Below are 19396 nucleotides of genomic sequence, written 5' to 3'. Positions count from 1 at the left end.
ATAGGTTTTACAAATGTCTTTGGAGTTTTCCAGGGAGAAACTGTTACAAAGGCTTGTTACCTTTTACAGTTCAAAAGTGGTCTTGTATTTCCAGTTTGGGTTTATCTAATGTCAACTTGCAGCTTCTGAACCTTGCTGAGCATTCACTAAATTAAAATACTATCTAATATCATGTGATGTCTTCCTGGTGTCGGTGTGCTTGAGTTTAACCAAAACCTAAGATACTGTCTGCCCTCAATCCCTCCCTGTTGGTTCGGTTCCTCAGTCTGTGAAGCAAAGATAAAACCTATATGAAGTGTTAAAAATAAATCCCTGCCTGCTGTGTGTCAGCGGTGAGTCAGGTCTCCCAGCTTGTTGCTCTCTTTTGCAATGTGCTTGGTTTGGTGCCAGCAAACCCCCAAGAAACTAGGTGGGGGCAACACGACCCACCTCTTTGGCCTGTTGACTCCAATGGCGGCTAATGCTGCAAACCTTGGAGAGTATTGGTGCGTGTCCACATCCCCGCTGGGTTGCCTGTTCAAGTCTGGACTTGCAGCCTCTCCTTTGCTCTCCCTGGAGTAGCAGTAGGCTGGCATTGCGGGCAGGTCACAAATACATGGGGTGGCAGAGCCGAAGATGGGGTGACACGTCAAGGACATGTGAGAACCCACTGAGGGAGATACTGGAAGGTGCTCCAGGTTTTGGCAGCTCCCATTATGGTCTGAGCTCAACCCAGTGGGTCTGGTTGCTGATCTCCTTCCCCGCCTGCACAGGCTGTCGGGGTGGGAGATGTGGAGACCATCGAGGTATGCGTTTGCCATGTCTAAATGTTAATCTGACATGTTAGCTGGGGCACAGAGCAGGTCAGACAGCAGTGTCTGGGCATGGCAGGGCAGGCTGCTCAGTCCCCTCCACCTGGGCTGGCCACGTCCGCTTGGAGAGGGGATGGGTGCACTCAGCACCCTGTGCCAGGAGCTAGGGGGACTGCAGCCATCCCGGGTGGAACAGGGCTCTCCCATGGCTGGAGCGGCAGCCTCACGGGGCAGCCAGATAGATGTGCCTTTGCATTTCGGTGGCTGTTTCTGAAAGTCAGCAGAGCGGAAACTACTCGGTGGCGCCAGCTGCCTTGCTGCTGCTGAGCCCCGAACGGGCACTGAGCACACTCCTATTTTTACATGTTCTGCTCTCCCTGCCCCCTCGTTTGTGTTGGCACGGGCTGGAGAACGAAGTCGATTTAATTGGCAGTTGTGATTGTGGCCAGGGTGTTATGAAAAGGTTTTCTGTCTCTCTCTGTAAGTTACACTGAATATGTTTTCATTCTTAATATAATATTCACTTCATTATTAGCTGAAAGAGGCTCTTTTGAAAAGTTTTTTTTTTTTTCCCCCTCTTCCAAAAATATATTAAACAGTCCCTTCATGCAGCAGCGCTCTGAGGGCCGGGATTGTCTGCTGGAGGGGAAGTGAGAAACCCGATGGTAAATGGGATTTATACAGAAATTCCTTTCTTTCCCAGGGTGCTTAAACAGTGCCCCAATGTGTTGAAACGGCTGCTGGCTGCGAAGCCCAGGCATTGTTGTTGCTTTTTGCCAAACACGAGAGCTGGGTTGGTTGCAGGTGATGGATGAGATGTTCTCTGCGGGGGAATTCAGGGGAGACCCACATAGTGCAGATCCATGATACAGTTGTGTTAGCCCTTTAGCAGGCTTTTCCCCTTTGCCATATGGTCTTTTTTTCCTTCCTGCAGAGCGGAGACACGAGTGGGTGCTGGCTGGGGCCGTTGGCACCCAGAGCTGGAATTTCCTGACGGTAACTGGTCATGCATAGCTGGGCCCGGCGTCAGGAAATCCTGTGTGCGCTTTGCGGGGTTACTCAGCTCGTTGCTGTATTAGGTGGCAAAGGCTTTTCCTGCATCAGCAAGGTTTGGGGAATTTGTTCTTTGTTAGGTGGATTTTAGGGGCATCGCATGCGGCTGGGGCCCCTGCGGACTAGTCTCTGCATCGTTCTTTTTACAGGCTCTACGAAAGGTGGAATTTCTGTAAGGTTTTTGCCTCTGGCTCTGGGAAAAACCCTATGACCTGCGGGAGGAGGAGTGGAGAGCTGCTCTCGGGGACAAGATCGTCCCCAGAGCATCCAGCCTTGTGTGCCTCCTGAGGCTGGCTCAGCCCTCCCCTGGGTGTTGAACAGTGGAGGCCTTGTTTGGTCCTCCAAGGAGGAAAATGGGCTTTGCTTTCCCCTCTCGCCCTTGCATCTGAGATCTGATAGCTTATAGGGCTGCCTGAACACACCAGGTTGCAGCAACGGGGACTGGCTGGCCAGGATGGCGCAAAAGGGAAACCTGGCCTGGAGAGCACTGGCCTGAGGGAAGATGGAGTGAGAGGACGGAGCAAATGTAGCTGCCATCAAGCTCACAGCCATCTTTCTCATGCCTCTGGTACCAGCAAGGAAGCCTGCTGCTCTCCTCTTGTCCTTGGCCCACGCAGATGCAATGATAGTATGCGTTGTCAGTCGAGTGAGGGCTGGAGCTAGAGCAGGGACTCCAGGGGCCATGGCAATGAGTATATTAAAAATGCTGTGCGCAGGTATTGCTTTCCAAAAGTGGTTCATGACCTAGAGTCATTCCAATGGGGAAACAAGCTTGCGCTGCAGGAGGAGCCTCTCTGCCCTGTTCTCATCAGGGACCACGTGAGAGCAATGTTCCCCTTTGGGGTTTTGTACAAGTTCGTTGTGTGGGACCCATCTTTCCATGGAGTCACTGACTGTGCTCCTGCCAGACCTCTGGCAAGAGCTGCCTGGAGAGCATGCCTTTTACTTGTTGAAAAAAGTATAGGAAACTGCATGAGCTGTTTTTCATCGTGAAATTGCATGGAATCCAACGTTAAAAGAAGGTTCTCTTGCGTGAATTTTACTAATCTGCACACTCTTGTTTAAGAAATGAAATAATCTGGCTATGGTTTTTGAGCACTTTGGTCTAAAAAAGCAAGGTGAGGCCTCCATCTGCTTTTCTCTGAAAGGCAATTATTGCACATGCACAGAATTTGTTAGGTAAATTTGAAAGCATTGTGAGGGCTTGGAGTAAAGATTTGCTACAATGAGGAAAAACAAGAATATCCTCAATTGCAACAGCCAGATAAGGAGTGTGCAGGCCATCGTGTCCTGGGGCTCTTCCCAAGGCTTGTCCTCCTGGGAAGGACTCCACTCCCCTCCAGTCCTGAACTGCAGTGCTGCTGTGGAAGGTTGCTGCAGTCCTTGGTAGAAACAGCTGGGGACCCACTGGATCCCTGCTGCCTCCCTCGAAGACATGCAGAGTTTAACTGACACAAAGCTCAAGGTGCTCCCGTGAAGGGTACAGAGGAGCCTAGAGCAGCCACCTTCTTGGAGCACACATTCCTTCTCCTTTAAAGGAGAGTAAACACAAATCCCGCTCTGCCTTGCTTCGAAGCACAGGAGCCAAGCGACTGTGCTCCTTCCCTTGTGGTCAGCTGGGATCATTCCTTACGATCCTGTGAAATGCATTAGGGATAGTGCCATGCGCTGATGAGTATTCAAGACCTGGGTGTAATTGGGAACAATTAGCAGTTGTTTCAGTGAACATCTGTTTGCTGTTGCTCCTGGTGCTGAGTTCTGTCTCACAGCTGATGTAGCCATCACCTCCCTTCCTGTTCTGGACATGGTCTTAAAAGGGATCACATCTAAGTGAGCTCCCTCCAGGTGGGTGAAGCTGGCCAGTGCAGATCTCAAGTAAAAGGTGCTGTTTGGAGGAGTTCAGCTTGTGCAGGTCAGGAGATGGAGTATGGCCTAGCTGTTCAGCTGGCTCTGTGCACCCGTTTCCCATCTTTGTAGCCATCTCCCTTGCAGACACAAGCACGTTGGTGGGGTCTTGCAGTCCTGGTGCTCTGATGGGAGCTGAGGAAGGGTGATGTCAGCCCTCAGGTCCTGTTGGCCCCAGAGCAGTGAAGCCCAGCCCACGTGCACTGCTCACAGCAGCCAGCCTTTGCGCTCGCTGGCACCATGTCCCTGATCCCAAGCCATGGGAAACCGCTGCCATGTGGGTGTCTCCACTCAGCAGTTAGCTCAAGTCAGGCCACCATGAGAAGCCACAGAAACACCGTTGGAGCCAGACCCACTTATACTTTGCCAGACCCTAGGGACCTGTCTTCCATCACTACTTCATGTTTTGGCTATGAAGTTCCCTCATCTTCCTTGCAGGCCAGTTGGTGGGAGTTTAAGATAAGATGCTGCTTTGAGTCAACAGGACACTGAAGACAAGTTCCTTAACAGGGAAGGAGATACAGAAGGACCTGTGCATTGAGGAATGGCAGGAGCTGGCCCTCTGCTCAGCCTGGGGCGAGTGCATCCGACAATTTCAGGCAGAAGTTGTCTCACAAAAGAGTTCTTTGGCAGTGGGCTGCTTCCCTTTCAAGGAGCTCATAACCTAGTTTTTGATCTAGATGGCTCTTCTGTGCCAGGTCTGAGCCCAGGAGCTGCAGGAGTGAGTGATGCTCTGTAGGGCACCAGGGAACACCGGGCTTTGCACTGGCATCCTGAGTGACCTGGGGTCTGCCACCTTGCTGCAAAGCTAGGCTATCCTTGCTCTCTGCTGATGTCACCAGAGAAGCAGGCACATGAAGTTTCTAGACTTCTTTTTTTTTCTCTTCAAGCTTTTGGGAAAGGGCGAATCAGTCTTAATATGTGTTTTCCAAGGCCCATGCTGGTCTGCTCCCCCTGCCCTTTCCATGTGCTCTTCTTGACCAGTTCACCCCAGTTTCTCCATTCCTTCTCCCCCAGTTTCTCCATTCCTTCTCCCCCAGTTTCTCCATTCCTTCTCCCCCAGTAAGGATTATCCTCTAGCAGAAGGCCACATGGGAGTTGCATCAAGCAGAAAGGAGGGTTCAGGGAGCAGTTTGGGTTTGTAGTCAAGAAGGCTGTGGAGCGGGTGGGGAAAAAGGAGGATCTGAATTAGATTTTAAAATAGGACTGAAAGTTAAGGCTGGAATCCTTCCCCAACCCTGGAATAACAAGTGTTTGACGCACTGCCTGGCTTGGCTGATCATAGGGGAAAGAAAGATTTACAGCACTACCTTCGAGCAGCAGGGTAGGAGAGGGAAGAAATGCCAGAACTTCCCGAGCGTTTAGTGGCACAGAGCAAACCTTGTGTTAGCTGGGGCTGGCTTTGGAGGTTTCTGCATTCATTTGTCAAAGGGCTGATTCCACTGAGAATTGCTTGCTTAAGCCAAGAGCATGGAGGTAATTAAGACTGGACCTAATGTACCTACATATGATTCTGTCTTGGAGCAGTGTTTGGGAAGGGCAGGCTCGCAGTCACAAGGCAATTATAGTCACCTCTATCATAGCTGTTTCTTGGAAGGACTAACAGGAAAGTGTGGAATGCCAAAGAGACCAGGGGAAATCGCAGAGGCTTTCCAGGCAGCTTTGGGCCTTCGTACTTGGTCTCTTGCTTACTTGCCTGCCTCAGGTCTTGGTAGTAGGACTGGCTCCTCTAGGAAAGCCTCAGGGAGTGCTAAAAACGGTTCTCTGCAGCAGTGAGTGTTGCTAACGTAGGGGGCTCTGAGTTCTGGTAGTGGTGAGAGGTGGTGAGCAGTGGTGCAGAGGGAATGGCCAAGGTGTCCGAACCTTTCATAGCCTGGCCAGGGAGGGACGTAGGTCCAGAATTCCCCAGGATCAGGGGCAGCCGGGTAGCTGGACAAAATGTTAGAAATCTGTGAAGTGCAGGGGCTGAGGAAGAAGGTGGCACGGTTGCTTGGGAACAGCTTGATTTTTCCATGCCCTCACATTTTCCTGTTTTAAAGCACTTGTGGGGAAGGTGGAAAATGTGGAGGCCAGAAGGGGATAGAGGGTGGAAGGAGAGGGGAGGGAGGACAGCAAATATCCTGCTTCCTCAGGATATTTGGGATGCTAAATGCTTCCTGCCACCAGGGAGAATCCAGTCTGGCCATCATTTGTAGCACAGGGGATGTGAATGTGTCCCCTGCTGAATCTGTGCATGGGTTTTGGGTGGCAGAGGGAGGCACAAGTGGGAAGCAGTGCTGCGGACCGCAGCAGAGAGGCAGCTGGACCAGAGTCCTGAGCAGCCCTGTGAGGCCAGAGCCCTGACTGGCTCGACACAGGCATGAGAAAGCCAGCTGGAAGGGCAATATGCCACTGCACTTTGAGCAGTTCGCATGGCCCAGCATGTCCCATCCTCTGGCACAGGACTCGCGTGGGTCCCCATCCCCCTGTGTGTGCTGCGATGGATTGGGGAACTGCCAGGCCATGCAGCATGGGGTTGGGTTCAGGTCTAACATGCTGCTCCCCACGTTCCCTGGGGCTCAGGTCAGCAGTGGGCTTCCAGATGGAGAAGAGGGACTATCCTTCTACCTTGTTCCTGCTGGCATGGGCATTTGGGCCTCATGCAGGCCTGGCCCTAGGAAGCAAGATGCTTTGCTGGGTAGCAGCTCTTCTGCGAGAGCAACCGTCATCCATCTGTCTCCTCTGAGCACCTGATGCAAACACCCCAAATCCTACTTCGACATCCCATTGCTGCTCCTGGGGGTTTGCGGCAAAACCAACTCCTGCTGTGGGAGCTGGGTGCAAAGTGGCTCATACCCATCCCAGAGGCCCTCCTCTGCCCCTGGCATGGCTGGACATGGCTTGCAGGCAGTTGTGGCAGTGCCATGGGACGTGCAGTTGTTTGGGCAGCTGCGGCTGACAGAGCCTCTGCCGCCTGCCTAGAGTCACATTTGTTTTCCAGTCCTGTTTTCCAGATGTATCAAGCGCTGCTGGGACCTGCTGACTTCGCCTGTCATTATCAGCTCCAGGACACATCCCTACCCTCATTTCTTTGCTCTTTGGACAGGGCAAAAAGATTACAGATGGAGAAGGAAAAAAAAGAGCTCTCAGGCTCTTTCCCCATTTCACCATTACTGGTGCCTCTAGGAGCATCAGGAGAAGCCAGACTGAGCAGGCATGGGAAAGGGCTGGCAAAGCTCCTGCCTTCCCCAGGACCAGGCCTGACCACCCTGTGCTAGCCAAGGTGTGGGAAGTACACAAGAGACCAGGGCTAAGGACAGAAACACTTAGGCTGAATATCAGGAAAAGAGGTCTCGGGTCTTTTTTCACTCTGCGTATACTTCCATGAACAACTTTGCTAAGATCTTTCAGTAGAGCAAGGAATCTCCCTGTCTGTAATCCTTTCACTTCTTCCTCTTCTCTTTTTTTCTATTTCTGTGGCACCCTCCATCTCTTCTCAGATGGGAGCTGTAACCTCGAGCTGGGCAGCAGCTCTTCTGGCTTTACCCTATCCCAACAGAAGTAGGCATTTCACACCGGTTGGCAAGAGCTGTCAGCACCCAGGGGCCCTTGGCCAGCACCATGCTTGGATGGGGGTTATGTCTGGTACACTTACCTCTCCACGATGTTCCCCTCCCCAGGACAGCAAGTGAGTCTTCGCCCATCTGCATCTCCTCAAATGCTTATGGCGTTCACTTGGATGGTTGGTGCCGTTTACAGATGGGGAAGCACAGGCACAAGGGGGAACCAATTGGGGCAGGCAGCAGTGATGGGGACAGAGAGGAGCCATCCCACAGCCTGCTTCCAACACAGGAATGTGTTGAATCAGTGTGGGAGGGCAAGCCGCACATGGTGCCTGTGCCGTGTTGTTCTCCCACATGGTAGTCAAGCCTCATGGTGATGAGTCAGAGGGTACCTTTCCTTAAATTAGGAATCACGCCCGAATACCAGTAATTGCCAGATTGGGGTCAAAGCCTTTCCTTCTGTTGTCCAACCTTTAAAGAAAGGTGGTTGGAGAGATGAAGGGAGGAGAGATCCCCCAAAAGATAATTTGTTTCTCATGAGCTATATTTAGGCATCACTGGCAGAACCCAGAACTTCTGAGTTCTGTTAAATAAATGTGAGTTTTGTGTTTCTTTTTCCAAAGGAGAACAGGATTAGTAAGTGAATGGTAAATAGTATTTGGTTTAACATACCTGAGGGTTTCCATTCCAAGTTCCTGACTTGAGTGCTTGATGCCATGGGGAGAATATGTGGATAGTCCTAAAGAGGCACTACCCCATCTTGTGAAAATATTTTTGGAAAAGAAAAGAGGTCTGATTACCATCATCACTCCCCCCCCCGCCCATGCACACTGCTCTTTTGTTAAACTTCATGTTCTTGAATATTTTCATAAATTTTTGCATATTAGGACATTTTTAAGCTGGAGGTATGACACGCTGCTGCCAGTCTGTTAACAAAGTCTTTCCCAGGTGTGATGTATGCTCCCAGGCTCGTTCTGGGCCTGGTTGCAAGTGCCGGTGCTTCCTGGAGGGACAGGGAGGGGGTCAGCATGGCTGTGCGGGGGTCTGGGTGGCTGGGCCATGGGGCAGCGCTTGCTTGGGTGGTCCAGCTAGGGTGACACGGGATGGCGATGGAGCACGTTCACCTCATTTTTGCAGAACACAGTTGATTCATCTTGAACTTAATTCTTCACTTTTTTGGATTCACCAAGCTTACACCTTGTCCCACAGGGGTAAGTTTGACTGCTCGGATCAGGTCAGGATTTCTCAGAGAAATGTTTCTAGCGGGCTATGGCTGCTGCCAACGGGTGCTTAGGCAGGTGATTGGTGTTTGTTGATCACTCATGAGTACAAGAGCTTGTCTGACCAGACACGATAAAGACCAAAGTGACAGATTACGACAGCAAAACAATCTTTTTGACGTAAAGTCCAAATGCCCTCAAGCATTGCAAGGCAGCAGCGGAGAAGGGCTCCGATTTCAGCGGGAATGGACCAGAAAATCCATTGCCCCAAAGTCTGCAAAATTCGGCATTCCTCGACTCAGCTCTGCCTGGCAAGGTGGGAAGGTAGGACAGTGCTGTCTGTCCCCAGCCTCCCAGAAACAGGTTGCTGGGGTAATTCAGGTCCTTGTTGCAGCAGCTCATCTGCAGCTCTCTTCCAAGGACAACATGATAAAGATCAGGTGCTGATTTTTCCCTGTGCACAGTGCATAGGGGGAGATCACAGGGAAATTGTTGAATGACTGTGGCACCCTGCTAAGGAGATTAAAGACACGACTGAAGAACTTCCCCCTGGAACTGCTCCTCTGGACAGATTAGAGATTATGCTCTCCACATGGAGAAGAGAAGATGAGGGAAGTATCGAAGGAAAAAACAGGCCAGGGAGGAGGATGTTAGTATGAGATAATTTGTCAAAAGCAAGAAGTGACCCAACAGTGCGGAGGAACCATCAGAAAGAGGACTGTGACCTGAACATGGACTGATTTGGGTCCTGGAAAGAAAAGAAGAAAATCAACAGTGTTCCCCATTGCTGAAGAACTGTCTTGTAACAAGGTGTGGGGGAGAGGATTATGAGATCTCAGATAAATGTGAATATTCAACTGGAGATTGCAAGGACGAGAGGATTTCAGCCTCAGGTGCTGCAGTTTGGGTCACTAGTCTTAATCTGAACCTTGCTGAAGAAGTTAAAGCCAACCAAACTCTAAAGTACTGAGAGGAAGTGTCAAAACTCTTCCCAGACCACCCCTGCCTCGTGGCAGTGCCTGTGAGAGGTGGGTGCTGGCCCTGGCTCCCCAATGCAGCAGTGCAATTTGAAGGAAGGCATTTGCATCCAGCTACCGCAGGTATGTTGAAATTTGCAGTGAGCACAAGGAAGACTTTGATCAAAGCACAGCAGGCGCACATGGGGCTGGCGAAAGGCCCTGTGCTTACGGGACACCCCAGAGAGGTTGCAGGGGCTCTGCAGGGACAGAAGGTTGATGTCTCACTGGACACCTGTTTGACTTAGTGATCAAAGTTTGGCCCATTCAATAATAAATTGCTGGAAATGGTTTTTAACTTACAGTCCTCCTTGCTGCTGTCTCCTCTCCTGGGAGCAGCACCATGTGGGCTTGGGCTTGGGCTTGGCTCTGCAGTGGCCTGACCCTCACCTCCTTCCTCCTGCTTAGCTGGGAGTACTTTGTGTCATGGCCCTGCTCTGTTCCAGCCCCACCATCCTGCCCACGGGCCCATGTGTGGCCAGCTTTTATGATGCAGATTTTCTTGGCACGTGGCTCTGCGCAGAGAGGGCAGAGCGGCCCATGTGCACAGAGAGGGCAGGGAGCTGCAAGCTGTGCCAGCCGCGGGAGCAGCCTGGGGACATGGGAAGAGCAAGCTTTCCAATGGGAAGATGACCATGGTGGCGCTGGCCTTGGGGACAGCAGGTCTGGCTGCAGGCTGGCCAGGGTGAGTAGATGTTTCCACACTTCCCAAACTGTCAAGAGGTTTCTACTCTGGCTGAGCGGAGGTGCTTGTGGCCAGGCTTCATGCTACGGGAGCTGCCCTGGCACTACACTGGGTGCTCACTGGGGCCCTGGGAACTCAGAGCCAGAGCTCGTGGATTGGATTTGCTTGCCGCTTGGAGAGACATGAAATTTTGGTGCAGACCTAGGGTAACATCCTATTAAAGAGGGTGGCACATGGGTGCTTGCTGCAGCCTGGCTGGGAGAGAGGAGTCACCGAGCTCTGGTGGTGTGTGGCTGTTCGGTGACTTTGCCATGGTGGGTGACTCTGCCTGGCCTAGGCATCCAATGCAGCATCTTTGCTGTCCTCGGCTCTCTGAAGAGCTCAGCCGGAGGACAGAGTTGGCACGGGCACTGATGGCACCAGGATCGGTTGGTGGGAGCTGGGGGAGTGAGGATGGTCTTGGGGACCAGAGGAAGGGAGGGATGCTTCGAAAGGCCTGAACTGCTGCTTGGGCAGGGGGGAATGGACAGCATCCCAGCACAGGGAAGCCTGGCCATGGAGCTGGGAGGCAGCGGGGCAGAGGGAGGCAGGGTTATCCCAGCCCTGTGGCCAGGGTGCTCCCTGTGGTGGAGCGAGCAGGCTCTGGCATGCCCTGGCTTGACTTGCTCCCCGCTGCCCCACTGCCCTGCTCTGCTCCACAGCCCGGAGCAGTGGCGGGGGCCGCAGGACTCGGCCCCAACCCATGTCCTGCCGGGCTCCAGGCTGCTCTGTGGTTCTCCTCTTCTTCTCTGTATTGTATTTATTTATTTATACGGAGAATGTAATGAAACTCCAGCAGGAAACGGAGGCGATTCCCTGCCATTCCCCGCAAGCTGGCCCTGGGATGGGATGAACAAGGAGGTGCATTGTGCAGCGGCAGCCCGCCTGCCAGCGCCGGGTTGTGCGCGGGGCTGAGGGGCCCAGAGCTGGGTGAAGAAAGAGCCATGTGTGTGCATGCACCGGGGCTGGTGCTGACACTGCGGTGTGGGGAGCATGTGGCACAGCAGTGCTGCGGGGCTGGGAGTTGGGGCATCCCAGAGGGTGCAGCTTCATGTTGGCAAAACGACCATGTCCAATCACACCAGTGCAGGTAGTGGGGCTGGGAATGAAAGGGCTTCTGTTCTGGCTTGGGATGTCATCTGGGGAGTGCGCCAGTGCCGCAGAGCAAACTGCAAATGCAGCGCTCCTCCTCTGCCCTTTCTCGGGCAGCCAGGAAGTGTGGGGAGGGCTGAAGGTCAGCTGGGGGGCAGGCATTCTCCCCTGTTTCTCTTCCCAGGGCTCAGCCAGCCAGGAGGGAGCTCCAGACTTTCCCTGTCTCAGTGAGGCAGTGGTTGAGAGCTGCTGCTGTTGCCATCAGTAGGGCTCAGAGTGAACACTAGCTGATGAGGCCTACATCTGCCTGCTGTGAAGGCTATAAGCAGCCAGTCAGGCTGCCAGCATGGCCCAGTGTTGTCAGCTGCACTCGCCAGCTAAAAATACTGTGCCGGGAAAGGGAGCAGGGGGAGATGGTGGGGGAACGGCATAACTCCCAGACCACACAGACACGTGCCATCCCCACTCATCCTCTCGCTAGCCAGCTCCCTGCCATGCTTGCAGCCAGGGCTCCCTGCCCTTAAAGCACCCTGCTGCCATCCTACCCTGTACCCTGAATCTCTGCAGCCTAGCAGGGCAGCTGGGGGAGCCAGGCCAGCTCCGTGCTTCATGTGGGCCCCATCTGCATGCAGGTCCCTCAGGCCCCCAGGGGCTGGGGGCTATGCCCAGCGCCGCATGCTCTGCCAGCTTCTTTACAGCTGTGGGGGGCAACACACTGTGCTAATGGGGGCTTCCAACCCCGGGGAACCTGTTGGCCTTGCCAGCAAAATGGTCTGGTCAGAAATAGGACTGTTTGTCTCCCTGTCGTCCCATCGTGCTCTGGAAGGAGGCTGCTGACAGCACAGCCTGCCCTCCTCAGCAAGACATGGCAGAGCTGGGGAGCCGTCTCTGGTGGGGATAAATCTCATCCCTCCATCACCTTTGGAGAGTGGTGATGGGAAGCTCCGGGTCTGCAGCAGGCTCTGAGCATTCACAGCACCACGGGAATAGGAGCAGGATGTGCATGCCTGCCCCTTGAGAGATACGTCGATGTGGGGCCAGGATGCCTGGGTCTGCAGCCATGGGCTACTCAGAGACAGAGGAGATGAGGAGGGAACAGCTTCAGGCTACGTTCCCCATCCTGCAGGGCTGTGTGCCCACATCAGGCAGTCCTGTGTGGCTGTATGATGCCTGAACACCACTGCATCCCTTGGCAGGATGAGGCCAGCGAAGCATCGTGACCATGGCCACGAGGTTGGACTCATTTGCACCAAAATCGGGTCCAAGCCTTGGGGCTGTGCAGCCTTGGTGGCAGGTCAGCCGGCCAGACCCCTGTGGCATGCACCCAGCTCTTGGACCCACTCCCAAGGCTGGATAGCAGCACCAGGTGCCCTTTTCTGCACATTTTTCCAACAACAGATCTTGGGATTTGCTGAGGAAATGGCCTTGGCACCCTCCAAGCGTGATCGGCAGTGGCCAGCCCATGGGGATGCTGACATAACCCAACTGCTTGGGGATGGCCAGGGCATCCCACAGGGTGTGCGGAGGTCCCGGGAGGTGACAGTGGCTGTGCACAGTCACACCACCACTGGCAGCCACCCAGGACCCCCATCGCAGCGGTCCCCAGTTGGCATGAGCGGCCACGGGAGCAGCCTGCACAGAGGCCCCATTCACCTCCCCTTGGGCTGCCTGCACCGCGCGCCGTCCCGCGCGCCCCCCCCGCCAGCGCTCCAGCAGCACCTTTTATTGCCCAGAGCCGCACAATCGCCCTTTCAGGCAGGGGAATGCAAACACGGAGCCGGCAGCCAGCGGGGAACAGCCGACCGCATTTTCCAGCCGGGGAGAGAGAGGAGGCGCCCCTCACAAGGTGTGGGCGCGCAGGACAGCCAGCGCTGGTGGACACGTGGGGCATGGCCACGGGCACCCTCGCCTTGTCCACCCTGGCCAGCCTGCTCCCTGTCTTGGGTTTAGGAAAAAGCACTGCCTTGCCTGGGATGGCTCAGTGCCTGGAGACATTTATAGGGGAATGGTGCCTTTTGATATGCTCAAATGCAGCTCTTGAAGCTGCTAGAATTACCAAAACCACACAGCAAAGGGAAAGAGGGGAAAAAACACCCCCAATCCTCCAGGCAATGTCTTTGCAAACCCCCTCCTCCCCCCCCTCAGTGCAGCATTATGGAAAAGCCAACACTGCTGCCCGTGACCAGGCAGGTTGTGTCCATCATGGGCCAAGTTCAGGCTGGCTGGGCAGGGACATCCTCCTGCTCGCTACAGCATCTGCTGTGCTGCAGGCAGCGCTTCAGGCTGAGGAGCATACGTGGGCAGAGGCATTTGGAAAGATGCCTCCTTCCCTAGGATAGGGGATTGGGTCAGTCCCTGCTCTGGCTCCGAGCTGGGAAGACATGGACTGGGGGGGTCCATAGCTCCTCAGGGACCCCACCTACCATGCCTGCTGCCCACACGCTGGTTCTGCTGTGCCTGCGATGCCCTTCCTGAAACGGGTTGCCTGCCCGGTGACATGCGGTTCCCATGAAGCCATAAAAATAGCTGCAGCTTAGGTGTATGATTAGTGTGGCTGTTAATTCCCCCCACCGGGGTTCTTTTTGAGTTGCTATAATTAATGCCTGAGTCAGAGAAGAAATGGCTTTTCTCTTCCGCTGGCCCTGGCTGCCAGCTGGGGTCGAGGCAGGGCCAGCGCTGCGAAGGCCCCTCCGGCTAGTCCATCTCCTCCTGCTGGTGTCAGGTTCCTCCGCCGCCCGTTTGTTTGGTGTCTGTCCCCGAAAATCCTCATCTTCCCACGGCACGCAGCTGCACACCCACAGCAGGGAGCCCAGCACTGAGCTGGGGCTGGTCACGGTGGCCAGCGGGGCTCAGAGCCTTTAGCATCCTTAGCTTGCCCCATGGCATGCACTGTCAGGGGCACATGCATCGCACGGGAGTGTGTCGGTGGGTAGGAAGGGTTTTTGGCCTGAGGTTCATGGCCATCAACATGGCTGGTGCATGGGAGGGGACCTGGGCACGAGCATGCCGGGCCCAGGGGCAGACTCCTGGGAGATGGCCACCGCAGGAGGCAAGTGGCTACTCTTTTGGGCATGCTGGTGCCAGGCGCAGCCAGCTGGGCTGGGTGTCCCCCTGTGGCCGTGCATGATACCTGGTATGGCAGGCGGCCTGAGGGAGACAGTCCCAGGATGGACCCCTCCACCTGCTCGCCCGCCCATCCGGCCCTGGCGCCGGCATCCCTTTGAAATCAAACCAGCTGGCCTTTCGCGCCAGCTATTCCTGTGAAATTCTTCGGGAAGGGAAAGTTATCTCCCCAGATTCCTGCTGGGCTGTGCCTTTGCCCTTCCTCCTGGACTGGCATGGTGTGTTTCTCTGAGCCGAGGTTCAGTCCTGGGCATGGCTGGTGACTGTCCTTCCTCTTTGGGCTTTATCTCTCTGCCATGGCACCCATCTGGGAACCTGGCACTGGGGAGAGCCAGGATTGCTGAGGGTCCACAGCCTTGGCTTGGCAGAGCAGACCCCACTGGGGAAGGCTGGAGGCAGAGGCTACATGGAGCCAGCATGTGGCCCCCTCATCTCCCTGCACCACATCCCACCTGCCCCTTGCCCAGACACGATGGTACAGCATCCATGGCTCTCTCTCCAGCTCCATCGCCCCCATGCCAGCAGAGGCTGGCTCCATTGTTGGTGCCAAGGGAGGGTCTCCCAGATCCTGCAACCCCAGGGAGGATCCACCCAAGGGAGGCATCTCACAGCTTCTCTTTGCACCCAGGCAGCAGCGGGGGGGGATTTTTCTCAGCCCGTGGCCTTCCTGCTCTCCTTCCCCCTTTCCTTGCTGAAGATCTTGCACAGGTTTTCAAGCACTGTTGACGGGAAGAAAGGAAATGGGACAAAGCTGCTGCCAGGAACCACAGGCTCCCAGGCTCCTGCGATACGGCCTTGCACTCATCTGGCTCCGCCGGCCTGGATGCTTCCCGGGCAGGATTTCTGTGCAGCCTCTGTGATTTCTTTATTCTAGCTATTGATATTGGATTCCTAACCCAGGGACACTTCCAAAGCCATAAATCTGCTGTGTTGCTCTACCTGGTGTTCTTGTTTTCACTGCAAGGCTTCCAGACCTGCTGGAGATCTCGGCTTCTGTGCATGGCTGTGCGGCCAGCTGTCCCAGCCGCAGCGGGCATGGTGCTCTTGGCTGCACTGTCCCCTCCTCGGCCACTGTGGCAGGCCAATGCATCCCCATCAGTCAGCCTGAGCGGGAGCCATGCTATGGGGCAGTGCCGCAGAGCTGTGCCGTGCTGTGCAACACAGTGTGCTGGTACAACCAGCAGGCGGGTTGCTCACCATGAGGCATGGCTGGTCACTGTTGACCAGCATCACACCGGCAGAGGAGGACTTGGCCAAGGGCTTCGATGCCGGCAGCACTCCCTGCTACCCATCTCCAAGCACATCAGGCCAGGACCAAGCAGCCACCACCACAGATGGGACAAGGCCATGGCTCTGGGGAGGGCCCCATGGGTCCTCTGCTGTCCCCACTGGTGGTCCCTGAGCTTTTGGGCCTGTTGGGCAGGACGTGGGCACCCCATGAAGTGTCAAAGCAGGGCCAAGGAGGGTGTCGGGGTGGGGAGGAGTGCCCCAGGATGCCGCCCCATGGCACAGGGTAGAGGTGAGGGATGGCTGCTCCTCTGCATTAAAAGGAGCCCCTTGACTCTGAAAAATCCATGTGTTGCTCTTGGCTGGGTTGCAGCACCTCCTGCCAAGAGCAACAGTTTTACATATTAAAGCAAAATTAAATTAAAAGACATTTATTTGTGCGTTTGCCTCCCGTTAACCCTTTGTGGCTCTGGCAGTGGGCTTTGGAGCTGTGGGGTCACCCACTGGAGCTGGCTCGTGGTCCCCAGCCACACCGGGTCAAGCTGAGATGGTAGGGCATGGCTGAGGCCTCCATCTCCGGGGCTGAGTGCCAACAGGCGAGAGACACAGTGCTGTGACAGCCATTTCCCAGGCGCCCTGAGCTGGGGTAGCTGGGAGGGCGCTGTGAGGCTGGTGTGCTCAGGTGGTGGGGAGGCCAGGCGGGCGGTAAGTGGGGGGCTGGCTGAATTTTCCCTTTGTGCAGCCCTGCTGGATAAATACACAGGAGAGTTCAACATCAGTGGAACAGGAGGCCAGCTCGGGCAGGACAAAAGCATCTTTGAGAGCTGCAAGTTGGGGCAGAAGTGGCAGGTTTTGGGTGCCAGCTGCTCCTTCCCCTCTCTTGCCCAAGCTGAATCCCCACTGCCCATGGGGCTGAGCTCCACTGAGCACCATGGCACAGAGGCAGAGCTCTGCCCCATGCACAGAAAAGGTGCTGGCACTGTGAGATGCCTCCCAGCCTCTGCCCATGGGCTTTGCTGTGCCCGTTGCCTGCCCAGAGCCTTTGCTTGCTGCACTGTTGGAGCTGTTTTCTGAGACATTTGGGTGTTTCTGGGTTATATTTCCAAGCTTTTCTCAGCAAACATGTCTCCAAAAATAAAATTCGGATTCACTTTGGTCCCAGGATGCCAGGAACTGGGCTTTAGGGTGGCGAGCTGCCCCTGGAGTACTGGCAGTGGCAGCCCTCGCCCCACACAAGACACACAGCCTGGTGATGGGGTCCCATCCTGCAATGGGGTGGATGGGAGGACATGGTGAGGATGGGATGAGGGACCAAGGGCAGGTCCCAGCACCCCAGTGCACAGGTGTCACCCTTATCCCAGCTGTGGCAGAGGCATCCTGGCAGCACAACTGCATCTGTGGGGGCTTGGGGACGGTGGCAGAGGGCTAGGAGGGAGGTGTTTCTGGACACCCCGAGGGCACGACAGTTCCATGCAGGGATGGCAATGGAGGTGTTCACCCCAAAGTCTGTCCCCAAAGCAGCTCTGGTCACCCTGCTCTGCCCGAGATGGCTGCATTTCAGAGGCAGGCAGGGTGTGCTGGCCCTTGAACTCAGGGCAAGGTTGTCATTCACTGCCTGTGAGTGAGATGTTTTGATCCTCAGCTCCAAGGGGACAGAGAAGTAAGGGCAAAGCTGCTGCAGCGTGGCAAGGAACTCCACCAGCCTGGAAACCTGGGGAGCCCACCCTGGGCAGGGCTGTGGCCCAGAGAAGCACCGTGAATGGGGCACACAGCTGGAGGATCTGCTGGGTGGTTAGATGAGCATAAACCACAAAAATGCCCATTCTTTGGCATGCCCACAGTGTGGCTTGCCTCACTGAGGGCTTGAATCCCCCAAACCTGGTTGCTGTTGCATGCCACCTGGGTGTGTGGGAAGGCAACTTCTGGGAGCATCCTGAGTTGGCGTCTGGTCAGGACAAAGCCCCTGTGAGTACCCTGAATAGCACTTTTCCCTAAACTTCATCTCCTGTGGCACCAGAGCCATGCAAGCAATCACCCCGTGATACAAGGAAATTCCAGCGTGACTGCTTATCTTGTACACTGTTATAGTAACTGATAAGCAGCTCCCATGGAATTTTCTTATATCACAGAATTGGGTATGTTTAAATAATATATGGCTTGAGTGTCTGTATGGGGCTGGCGATTAGGAGCAGTGTTGACAGCCTGTTATGTTGTTACTAAATAAATAACAGGGCTCAGTCTTGTCTGCAGGAATGCTTGGGAACAGCACTATACCCACACCTAAAGGCGCCGGCCCATGCCTGCACCATGCCATGGGCACAGACAGGCGCGCAGCGCCCTATGCAGGGTGCTGTGTCCACACAGCCCTGCCCTGTCCCTCGCAAGGTGTTCTGGGGACCCTGTCTGAATTCCCCTGTCTCCCAGCTGTCTGCACCAACCTGGTGTGCCCCATCCACTGGACCATGCCCTGGGACAAGCCCTTGCGCTCCTGGAGGGTCTTGTGTGGAGGCCTGTTCTCCAGTCCTGACTCCCTCTTGCTGGCAGCTCCACCTGCACCCATCCCAAACATGCACTGGGCACGGAGCATCCTGCTGTGGTGTTGCAGGCACAAACACAGGAACAGCAACTCCCCCGACCTGGAGAGGAGTGACTGGCACCGTGTGCCAGTGGCAATGATAGTGGCATGAGCAGAAAAGCCCTTACGCAAGGTGTGCCAGCACTCCGTCATATTTTTATCACTGTCCTGATTGCCCTTGGCTCTTCCAGCTGTAAAGTCCCCTGTCACCCAGTACAGCCCCCCACCTTCTAACTGACAGACACTCCCCCGCCCCTTGCACCTATCCATGGAGCCATCTGCGGCCGCTCCAGGGTGCCAAAGGGCTGTGACACAAGATTTTGGGAGCTGGCAGCCCTAATCTCCTCTCCACCACACTGACTTGCTTCTCCCCGCCAGGGTGCATGCAGGCCACCCTGGGGCCTGCTTCGGCCCCACGCATCGCCGGTGCTTGGTGCCAGGAAGCATCTCCATCCCCTGCCTGCGGGCCAGCCCAGTGTCTTGCCCCTGCTGCCAGGCCTGGGTGATGTCAGGGGGACGAGGGGTGCCAAGGGACGCAGCTGCGGGGACCCATTTGCCAGGCAGGGAGGCCGGCCCCAGTGAGCCACCGAGAGCCCCCACCCCGTGCTCATGCCCCGTGCAGCCGAATACTACCAGTGCGCAAAGTGGCTTTGTTAATGAAACTGTCAGTTGCCCTGCCATCAAAAGCTCTTCTCCCTCGAGGGACAAGAGGAGAAACGAAGGGGGAAGGAAAGAGCAGCTGCCTGCCCATGCATAACGCCGCTCTGTGCAGGGTGCGTGGGTGAGGGCAGGGCCCGATCACACCGCAACGGCCCGAGTTTTCCAGTCCTCAGCGCCAGCCAGGGGCCCTGAGTGGAGCGGCACTTTCTGTACCCGAGCTGAGGTGCATCTCCTTGCCAGCTGGGTGAGGGGAGGAGGTGGTTTTTTTTTTAAAGGGGAAATAAAACGTCTGCCTCTGTCTAGGACAGCTCAGTCCATGACGGCAAACAGCCCCAAGCCGTCCCGGCGTGAAGCAGGGGTGGGATTTCCGCCTGCCGGCTGGCCTCAACAGCAGAGAAGTGTACTTTGACCCTCTGGACTCATCCAGACACATGTAGTCACCCACGCCCAGACATGCATGGCCCTGGC

This window comes from Apteryx rowi, unplaced genomic scaffold, assembly GCF_003343035.1.
Source record: "Apteryx rowi isolate R43461 unplaced genomic scaffold, aptRow1 scaffold_632, whole genome shotgun sequence".
Lineage (NCBI taxonomy): Eukaryota > Metazoa > Chordata > Aves > Apterygiformes > Apterygidae > Apteryx > Apteryx rowi.
The sequence above is the reverse complement of the archived record's forward strand: the minus strand, read 5'-3'. Positions refer to the sequence as shown.